Source organism: Melanotaenia boesemani, chromosome 4 (genome assembly GCF_017639745.1).
Source record: "Melanotaenia boesemani isolate fMelBoe1 chromosome 4, fMelBoe1.pri, whole genome shotgun sequence".
Taxonomy (NCBI): Eukaryota; Metazoa; Chordata; class Actinopteri; order Atheriniformes; family Melanotaeniidae; genus Melanotaenia; species Melanotaenia boesemani.
Genome location: NC_055685.1, coordinates 20,776,666 through 20,787,530, shown reverse-complemented (window position 1 = coordinate 20,787,530; position 10,865 = coordinate 20,776,666).

Genomic DNA, 10,865 nt, shown 5'->3' with positions numbered 1-10,865 from the left:
TGTGGTTCTTGTCAGGCTCAGACTCCAAGCTTGAATGAAAGACACATAGAATTTCTTGCTGAAAAGGTGAGTTCACCCACAGATATGTTTCCCAATTACCCCTGTGGATTCTTCATCAGCAGATGTTTTTTTTAAAACAGATATTTACTGTTGGGATGCCTGTTTTTAATTTAAGTTTATATGGTTTCCCAACAGCAAAAAAGTGATGAGAATTGTTTACTCAAAAATTAATCCAGGGTACAAAGTCCTAACTATTCCACCCCACTAAACAACCTCTAGAATAATTAAAAAAGCTTACCAGTAACTTGTTTTAAGTACAGTAACAAAACAAAAAAACAATAACAAACAAACAAACAGAAACTACTGGTAGGTTATATGCTCTGAATTAAACATGTCATAAGGGCTTATAGGTCTATGTGCCCCACCCCCTTCTTTTTAAACAGAGTTTTTTTTTTTTTTTTTTTTGCAAAGGTTCCCACTTCACTTGTTTTTCTTTCCATAAGAAAGCAAAGCGCGTGTGAAAAGTGTTTTATGAATAAAATGCTGCACTATACAGATGTAGTAAATTTCCCAAATAAAATTAAAAAGGAAATAGGGAAGAAAAGAGTTAAAAAAATTAAAAGAACAAAAAACAAAACTTCAGATGAAGTTTCTGTGTTTGACCAGACAGTACTACAATTGTGGAGATTACTTGTTCTCCTTGTTTGGATTTTCACTGGATTGTCCAGTTTCCTAACTAATTCCTTTAAAAATATCCCAGACAGCATCCCTGACTTGGGGAAACTAATAAGTATATCTTATGTAATAGTGCTTATTTGTTTTCCATAGGCTATGATTAACTGTTTGCATGAAAATTACATTATCATGATAAACTACATAAAGAGAATGCTGCTTTTCGATGTGGATCCAATATTTTTTATTACATACTTTACATGCTTCTTACACCCTTTTTCTTCACAGTGTTTTCAGTCTGTTCTGTCTCTGTAGAGACACTCACACAACCATTTAAGGGCTAAATCCTTCTGTTAACCTTAAACTGAGCTCTTAAGCTGAGCAGTAGGTCAGCAGGCTTGACCATACTGTGGTGTGATAAATCACATGCTCTCTCTTTAGCCTGCAAACTGTGCTTTTGGCTTATATACATATTTCTTAAAATTTCGTATATGCCAGCCTCATTGAGATTAAGAACCCCTTTTTCAAGGGAGTCCTGGTCAAGACAGGCAGCAGCGAAAAAATTGGTCTGGGGTTTCCGCTGATGCATCACATAAGCAAAACACTACATAAGTTAGTCAGAGAGATGCATCCCAGGCATTTCACCTTTTGAAGATTACAAGAAATAAAGACTATACATGGTAACTTGGATCCAAAGGGGGGTGATTGCACTGGATCAAAACAAACCATTATTAAAACTTTTTTCACCCTTTTTCTTTTAACATGCTCACTCCATCACCAATACAGTTTCACAGACAGTTAAGGTCAGAGGTTTGGGAAAGAGGTAAGCTGATCTCAGGCTTGTGCTTAACATCACCCCAGCAGGTTCTCATTACAACTCCGTGTGAAAATGAGACACGGCTGGTCATACCAACTGGTCCATCTGCAGCCCAGTAACCCTTTGCTCTTACGGTTTTTCCTTAGCAGTGCTCCACCCATTTCCTTCTCTTTTTTAATAGAGAATGGAGGGCAAGACCCCTGTCTAATACAGTCACAGAGCATTGTGCAAGAAAAAGAGAAAATCAAATCCTGGTGGAAATGCTTTGAAGAATCTGTTTATTGAATGTTTTTAAAAGAAGCAAAGTGCAAACCCATTTCTTGTTTGTGAAAAGCCCAGATTTCTCCTTGGCATGTAGCACCACTTTCATGCACACAGATTCTACAACATATGTAGAGAGAATATAATGATAGTTCTGGTAATGATTTATCAACCTATTGAGAAAAACAATAAAAACAATGATCGAGTAATTATCCATGCATATCAAGGAACATGGCCCTTATTCAATAAGCCAGAATTGTCCATTGGTGTCAGATGAATGTGCTGCACCTTTGCATCAGATTACACATTTTTCAGAATGATAAACATGGAGACTGAAGTTTATTTAGTCATAAGCCCACATGTAGCACCCTGTTGCATTTTTCTTTGGACAATAATACACTTAAAAATAGTTTTGAAAAATAAATAGATAAATCCAACAGTCTCTTGAGATTTATGTCTTCAAAGAAAGAATGAGCAGAAGGCTCTGTGTCATAAACATGCTGCAAAACATGTGTGTGACACACCCTTGGATTCAAAATACATGACTTTACACAAACTAATCTTCTGCACCTTCACAAAGTTCATGTTACAACTTGAATGTATTGCAAATTGTCCACTATGAAAAAAGATCTACTTGCAACTACTTATCTTCTATGGTCCCTTGGCTGCAAGCTGAGAATAACCTTTGCTGAACATTGTCTTGAAGTGCAGTAATGAGCTTGTTAACTCCAATTGCCCCTTTTTGACAGAGACATTTTGGGAAGTTTAATCTATCCAAGTGGATCTAATCTCATTAGGGCTTTGCAGTCATAGGCTGTAGGTTGTGACTGCTTGGCGTAATTAATGTTCCTATTGTACAGGTCTCATAGACCCAGCATGGGGTTTCAGAGCAGCTGTGGGATGTGTAGACTGCTAGAAACAAAGAGGACCAAATGTTAAAAGGGATAAAGAAGTATGGAAAACAGCTGCGTAAGACAATTCTCATTATTTAACACTTAGTTTCACTTCACCACAAAATGGATCTCTGTCCACTTTGACTTCTGTCATTTCCACCACAAAAACATCCACAAACAAAACATCCCACATATTTTTGATACTGCCCCCAAGTAGTAGCAAATCACTAACATATAAATGCTTCTAAAGTCCCAAAAAGAGAGTCTGGAGATGTACTGTATGCTCAGACATTCAGCACAAGATAGTATGAGATTCAATCCACCAGTTTAACATCGCAAGTCAGAAAGTTTCCAATGGATTAACATGATGAAGCTATGTATTTAAAACTCAAACATAATGCTTTCCTAAACCAAATCACTTAGTTTTCATGCCTAAGCCTAACCAAGACAAATGTATAATAAACAATAAATAAATGAGGACAAATAGGCGAAAAAGGTTTTCTTTTTTTAATCATTGCTAGATAAACTAATTGGTTGTTGGTTGTAAATTCACAGTAGTCATGGAGATTAAAGTGGTATTCTGTCTTTTTCTTATAACACTGAATATGGATTTAAAACACAAAACAAAACATAGCTTGACTTTTGTTACTGGATTCAAAAACAGTATTATTGTACCATAAAGTCAGCAACAAAGCAGGCAGGTTTATGCTTGCAGGATATCTGTGGATCAGTGTGACAAGCAGATCCTTCTGTTGGGGTTTGCTCTTTGACCCCTGACTGTTACTGAAGCTGGAAGACTCACACTGTGAAGGGCTCTTGGGGGATATTTTACAACGTAGACCAAAGTACAAGCAACTCTCTTCAGAAATGCGTTCTGAATGACCCATTCCTGATTCTTCCCCCATATGGAGAGGGGCACTTCACAGTTCTGCTACTCACCAGCAGAAAAAACTATACTGACCTATTTGCAAACTTAAGAGCTCAATGTAATTATGAAGAAGGGGAAAGCTCTAGAAATGTCTTAAACCACTGCACAACAGACAGACTGACAAATATCTTTGGTCAATGGTTGCATATACATAATTACATGTAGCATAGGTTTAATTTGTTACCTGTAGCTGATTTGATCATGTTCCACAGTTTCCTGTTTGTTTCCTGTCCAAAGACCCCATGGATTTTCCTGTTGTGAACACAAATGCATTTCATAAACATATCTGTGAGCTAGCAAGCCACGAATTTCTTGCTAAATGTTTGCAGCCAGGAATATTTTTTTGTTATTAAGTTAACTCTTAGATCATTATTTGATGTGAGGCTGCTTGAGGGTGTTAACATATATTTCTGTTAATTTTTTGATTTAGACTTTCAGGGGTGATTTAGTTGGATGTTCTGGCTAAGATGACAAATGAGTGTGAAATCTCTCATCTCTAACCCTAACCCTAACCCCAACCCCCCCATACCTATATGCCTAACCTTAATTATATGAACTTTGTACAAAGAAAAACTGCCCTGTACACAAACAAATTGCTACTCTGGCAAAAGTCATGGATCATTTGCCTGTGAATGGTTTGTGTTGTGAAATATAAGCTTACATTCCTTTAGTGCAGGAATTTGAGGGTTGGAAAAAACATAAAGTAAACAGCACCCCTCTTAATTTTAGCATTAGTGGCAGTGGGTTAGCAAGTGACCCACAGTGACCCCAGAATACCAGACATGGGCTCAAGTATAAATAAAGGTTTGGTATTCATTCGTTCCTGTGACACTACGACAAAGACACATGTGTGGAGGTGTAGCTAAGCTAGATAGATCTTTCTTCATGTCTGTCAATTTAACGATTATCTATCTATCTGTCTGTCTGTCTGTCTGTCTGTCTGTCTGTCCGTCCGTCCGTCCGTCCGTCCATCTATCTATCTATCTATCTATCTATCTATCTATCTATCTGGTTGATAGAAAAGGCTTGGAGTCTAGACACTGCTGGGTTTGAGGAAGCAGACTTTATCTTGGGAAATTGACAAAGGTAGGGAAGAGGTGGGATGTGTGATACCTGGTATTGAAGAATGAAAGAAGAGGTGAGATTACAGAAAAAAAGGATGGCAAACAGACTGATTGGCTGGGTGAGAAGTGAAGCAGGAAGACCATTGGACAGAATAGTGATGCCATAAATTATGTAGAAGATTTGACAGCGTGGGAAAAGCAGGACGTTTTAGATTAGCAGAAGAAAAGCCCAAACAAGACAGAAAGTGAACAAGAAAGACCATATCTTCCTCACTGAACTTTCTGTCTCACATTAAGCTTAAAGATAGCATCCAATTAAAGAGATGGTGCCACAAGTCAAATGATGTATTTAAACACTAAGTATGATGTTTTCTACCTCTAATCAATTGATGTTATGGGATTGGTTGTGGGGTCAGTACTTTAAAAGACATCGTTATGGGTCCTATTTAAGGTAGTGAAGTAGTTGCTTTGATTAAGGATCTTGTTGAACCAAGTACGCTTGACAGCAAAGTAACAACAAAAAAGATGGGTCAGCTGGACTCAAACCTGGTTCTTTTTGGGCCTTTATATTAAAACTACTAGATTTTGCTTTGTGGACCAGGAAGTTACATTATGATATGAGACTATGTGTTGTGCCAGACTAGTTATTATTAAAGTTAAATAGCTGCCTTGTGTAACTCCTTAAAGGAATGCTCAATTTATGGTTAGGATCAACATTATTTTTCACAGTTACCATGTAAACCTGAAATTACTGCTCATCTATTGTACTTCCTGCACCACAGACACAACTGCAGGAATCTTAAGCACTCAACCACAGGTTGCATTTATTGCTTTATTAAGTAATTTAACTACTATTAAAGGTTTTCCATCATCTACTGTAAAGTCTGGCATTCTTATTTAACAATCTTGCAAATTTATTTATAGATAATTTCCAAAAGTAAACATTTTCTCCCCTATAGAGCATTGCACTGTAAAACTGCCAATTACAAAAGTAATCTAATGGACCTACCAACATGTCTTCATTGTTTTCCTGTTTTTATAAGAGGAAGGTAACATAAAAATCTCAACATGCAGAATTTTACCACTGTTAAGATGGAGTAAAAGAAATATAGATGCTGTCAGACAGAATCACCAGTCCCTTTGTTATTCCTCTGCTCTCAGATGAGAGCATGTTAGCACCAACTCAGAGTAGTGTCAGTCTTTGTATGTATATGTAAGGGTGTTTCAGTCTGATGGAGTGTAGAAGCAGATGGAACAAGCCTGAGGCAGTGCATATTAAACCTGCAGAGTCCTGCTGAGGGGAGGAGGAAAAACTGAGCGTTATCCTAATTTCTTTGGGGAGACACTTCCCTGCATACCCTTAAAACTGGCTTCACATTAACTAAATGAAGACTTGCTTTTAATGCTGAGGGCTTTTCCAACCTCAAACCTCCAGTGAAACAGGCTCCATTCTTGTTGTATATTTTAGAGCATCATCACTGCCCCACCACAAAGTGGTTCTGCACATTACCAAAAAGCAAACATGGTCATGCCCATTTTTCACTCTTCTGGCTAATTAGAGATTCTCCAACGTTTTGCTTGACAGTCCTGGTTGGATTATGGGGATGGCACAATGTCAAGTTTAGGTGTTCCAACCAAAACATCGCTCTGCTCTGCCTTATACTACTGCCAGGAGTCACACATGCTCAATCAAATGATACATACAGTGTACATGAAGTTCAACCTTCATTCTGATCCATTCCATTTACAATATCTATATTTTAAAGCTGCTCTTACGACTGAAAAGGCAAGAAAGATGTTCCATTTTAATGTAATGGGTGTATGTCAAACTTTTGCTTTATATATATATATATATATATATATATATACATACATTGGCATATATTATGTATTGGCTGAGTGTACCACATGGGATGGCTTAACTCACATGCATTTGGTCTATGTGTTTCCTGACTACTACCGCGAAGACAGCAAAAGTTGCGCAAGTTAAAAATAACAAACACCCCATCAGATTTTATATTCTAGGTCTGGGTCCACATCAGACAGGTTCTGGGTCCGGATCCGGACTGGGGCCCGCTTGTAAGTGACCTCTTTTCTAGGACTTGCTGAAAGGAAACTATCTAAAATGCAAAAGGCATTTCAAAAGTTAATATTCTTCACATCATAATCAGTCAGACTGAGCTGTCCCTATGTGGTTTAAAAGGGGGGGTTGGTTATATCCATTCCTGTTTTTGTTTAGATTTGTGTATTTGCACTTGCACTTTTGAAGCTCAACAGCGACTACATTTTTGCACTTTCTTGCACTGTTACATTTGGTATTTATACATGTGTTGTATAAAATATAAGTAACTATTTCACTGTATATTGTATCAGTCCCATGTTCTTGTGCTGTATATAAAGGTACATAAAGAACACTAAATCAAATTCCTTGAACATTCCAGTAAGCTAAATTGTTTAAATGCACAGATGTAAAACTTTCCATATTAGCCACAAAGTGAAGGGATGAAATGAGCTCCACATGAGACACTGTGCTTTCTTTTGTGTGACCAGTTTTCTAGGCCTGGGTACCCACATCACCCACCAAATACACCCACGTACATTTGCACAAACTTTCACACACACACTGAGCTTTTCCTGTCTCCCACATGTGTGTCTGTGGTTCTAATTGTTTAATACCTCTACCCTTCAAACCTCCAGCCAAGGCACTAATGGGGCCTGTCAAAGACTGCTGGGGCCTCTGATTCTTGTTACCCTGAACTCACCAATAGAGATTTCTCTGGTCATTGAATGATCTCATCCGACCACCTGTGTTTATTTCACATGGTTGTGCGTGTGAGTAAGTATGGAGAATGGCAAAGTGGTTTAAAAATCAACTAAAAAAAGTACAATGTTTGTCATGTGCTGTGTTTGTTTCAGTTTGTCTGGCCTCAATTTTGCATGTTTTGTGGTTGGATACAACAAAAAGATCTCATAATTCCCCGTTAAAAAAATGTGACTTCTTCTTAGCTTAGCAGGACAAAAAATACAAAGATGGCTTCACTGACAAATGTTGCATCTGCTGTCTGCAGTGTTTAAAGTATTTTTCAGGGCACTGAAGGACACAGTGAAAAGAAGGACAGCCTGGTTTGAAAAACTTGACCATAACATTGTTTGATCACTTTATCCTCCTGACATCCTCAAAAAAGATGTACTCTTGTTTGGAAAAAAGGAGAGGAAAGCTGTTACTGCCAACTTGTCGAAGCAGTGTCAGACGAAGCCATTTGGACGTGAAGCTGGGGGCATAAATCTCCCCCTTCAGGCCAGCCTTGACATTCTTTTCCCAGATGGGGCCTCCCCTGCTGTGGACTCTGCCCCAAAGGAGCCTGGCATCTCAGATAGACCCATCCATCATCACAGGAGAGCCAGGCCCCTTATACTGGAAGCAGGGCCCCCGATGGGCAGCACCTGCCCTCATGTTTTCACCTTGTGACTAAAACAGCCCCTTCATCCCCCACTGCTTCCCAGAGAGGTTAAAGGTCAGTTAGCGTGTGAGACAACGTTGCATGTCCACAGACACTTTTAATGTGACATTCACACTCTTGTCTGTGGTTAAATCTATTAGGACTCATATTACAGGCAGGTCAGAGGTTGAGATATTATCGATGTTAACAGAAGGCCACACAAGCTACAGAAGAAACAAAATTATCAACAAATTTGCTGGTGAAGTCAAACTACTTGCACAGAAAGAACAAAAATTATAGTAAGAGCTGAAGGAAGTACTACAGGACAAAATAAAGGAGCAGAAACACTTTCATAAAAAGAAAAGTAAAGCTGCAAAACACAGGCCAGTGGCTCAAATAAAGAAAAGAGATTCTTCCCTTGACAGATTTTGTCCAAGAGAATGGTATGCCTCCTATTTTTGGCCCATCTGTTTTATATATTGTGGCCAAAAAACATCACTGATTTGATTGGACCCAAATGTGATGCTTGAGGCTGCTTCATACATCCAAAGCCTGTTTGACCCTCCACCAACAAAGCTTCTTTCCCCTCTCCCCACTGGTCTTGTTGAAGGGGCTCCAGGCCTGACTGTGTGTGTGTGTGTATGAATTTGTGTGGAAACCAGGAGACTTATCAGGAATTTTTGAGCTTGCACCCAAGGTCTTGCTTACAAAACATGGCATGCTCATCCAAAAAAGCCATAATTTGAGAGCCAAATGGAGCCAGCAGATTAGAAAAGATGCTCTGAAACTTGGATTAACAGGAGATGTGAGGGCTTTGGTCTACAGTGGAGAACACATCAAAACAAAAAAGCAAACAAACAAGTTAAATAAATTTAAAAAATTACATCAGAAATTTAATTAATTAAAAATATATGAGAAAATGATGTACAGACAGAAGGTCAGAGAATTGACTAATTTACAAGTTTTAATTAAGTTCTACTTCATGTTGAGCTGAGACATTGTGAGATGTTGTTTTCACACCGTTTCCTCATTTTAAGATGATCACATTGATATGTTAATTTTTTTGTTTCACGTGGTAACAATAAAACTCATATTATAACAAAATACATATCATATTGTCAAAAGATTAAACGTTTTTTGATATTATGTAATAGGTATGCTAATGCTGACACAAAGGTATTGGTATAACAAGAAGACAATATTGTTAAAACACTGAAATATAATATTTTGACAGCATCACTTTAGCAGATTTTTGTACATTGGCACCCCCTAACTAAGACTAATTCAGCATACGTCTTACATCCTGTCTCTTCTCTGAGCTCTCTCCAGCCAGTAAAAGTCAGTCTGACATTGACTCTTGTTTTATCTTTTGCTCTGTCATTTTCTTTTTCTTGCTTACTCTGATAATTTTGTCTTGCATTTCTTTACTGAACCAGCTATGGTGCGCATAAAATTGGCCAATGTGTTGCTGGAATTAGATGTGGTACCATAAAGTAAAACACAACTGATGCTCCTGACTGAAACACAACGTTGTGTAAAGCAGTTTCTCAGCTTTATGACACTGCAGGGCAACGACTGTTCCAGGAATGTGCAAAACGAATGTCAATGCAGTCATAAGCACATATTTAATGTTGGAAACTTATGCAGTATTGCTTTAACACAATAAATATGTAAGAATGACAAAATTCTCACATTTAAATTTTATAAGATGCCCTTTTGTATTTTTTTTTCTTGGAGAGTATTGATAAAAAGGGTTGATGCATCTCAGTGAGAAACAAGTGTCTCAGGTTTATTGAATTAAATTTAGTATTGGTATATAATCTCAAAACAAAAACAGCCAAAAATTTTTCATTTTGAAGATTTGACGTTGCTTGTGTAACATCTTTTTAAATGTGGGGATCAAAAACGTTTTCATGTTTTAGCATTGTGTGTGTAGGGTTTTAAAAATTCTTGATGGAAATGTTTGAACCATATATTTATATGTATATATAAAAGCAGGCTCTACATGCTGACTACATCCCTTAATAGTATTGCTTCCAGCTTTGCTCAAGCAACCCACATCATGTCCGTATTAATCGCCATCAGAAGCAGCCGCAGCAGTGTGCTCTGGCATATATCGTCCCAAACACTGTCAAACATCTGAAAAGCATAGAAAGGATGTTCCACATGTTTCTGATAAAAACAGATGTAAGTTCTGGTCACATAGTACAGTTTACTTGTTCTTTGATTAATTGTTTATGTAAATGGAATTGTTGTCTCTTTGTTAAGATTAGAAATTGCTGTGGGAAATGACTGTATTATATACAAATACTAAATTGGGTCCCTATTCCTAATAAATAATGATTGTTAGCTTTTCTTTCTTCTGCTGTCAAATATGGCCCCTTTTATTTGAGGTGGAAGAAGGAGAAAACAGAGTGCTTTTGAATTGTTTCCAGATTGTAAATGAAGCATAAAGCATGCTCTCTTTGTCATAGTGTTTGTATAAGCTTTCAGCATCACAGTTTAGATGAACTTACAGATTCAAGATATCAAGAAACTGCACACATGCTGACTATCTGAAGTAAGAGGGAAAAGTGGCACATGATTATAATTTTTCTAACCACAGTTCTCCCAGTAAAGTAAACAGAATCTACATCTGCTATCCAAAGAAAAATAAATTGCAAACTCACTGCTAATAAATACCATTATGTCATTATGTCATACTGACATGTGAAAAACTACAAAAGAGACAAAACAGAAAAAAAAAAACAAGTGACTGATTTGTGTTCTCAGTCACAATATTATATCTAA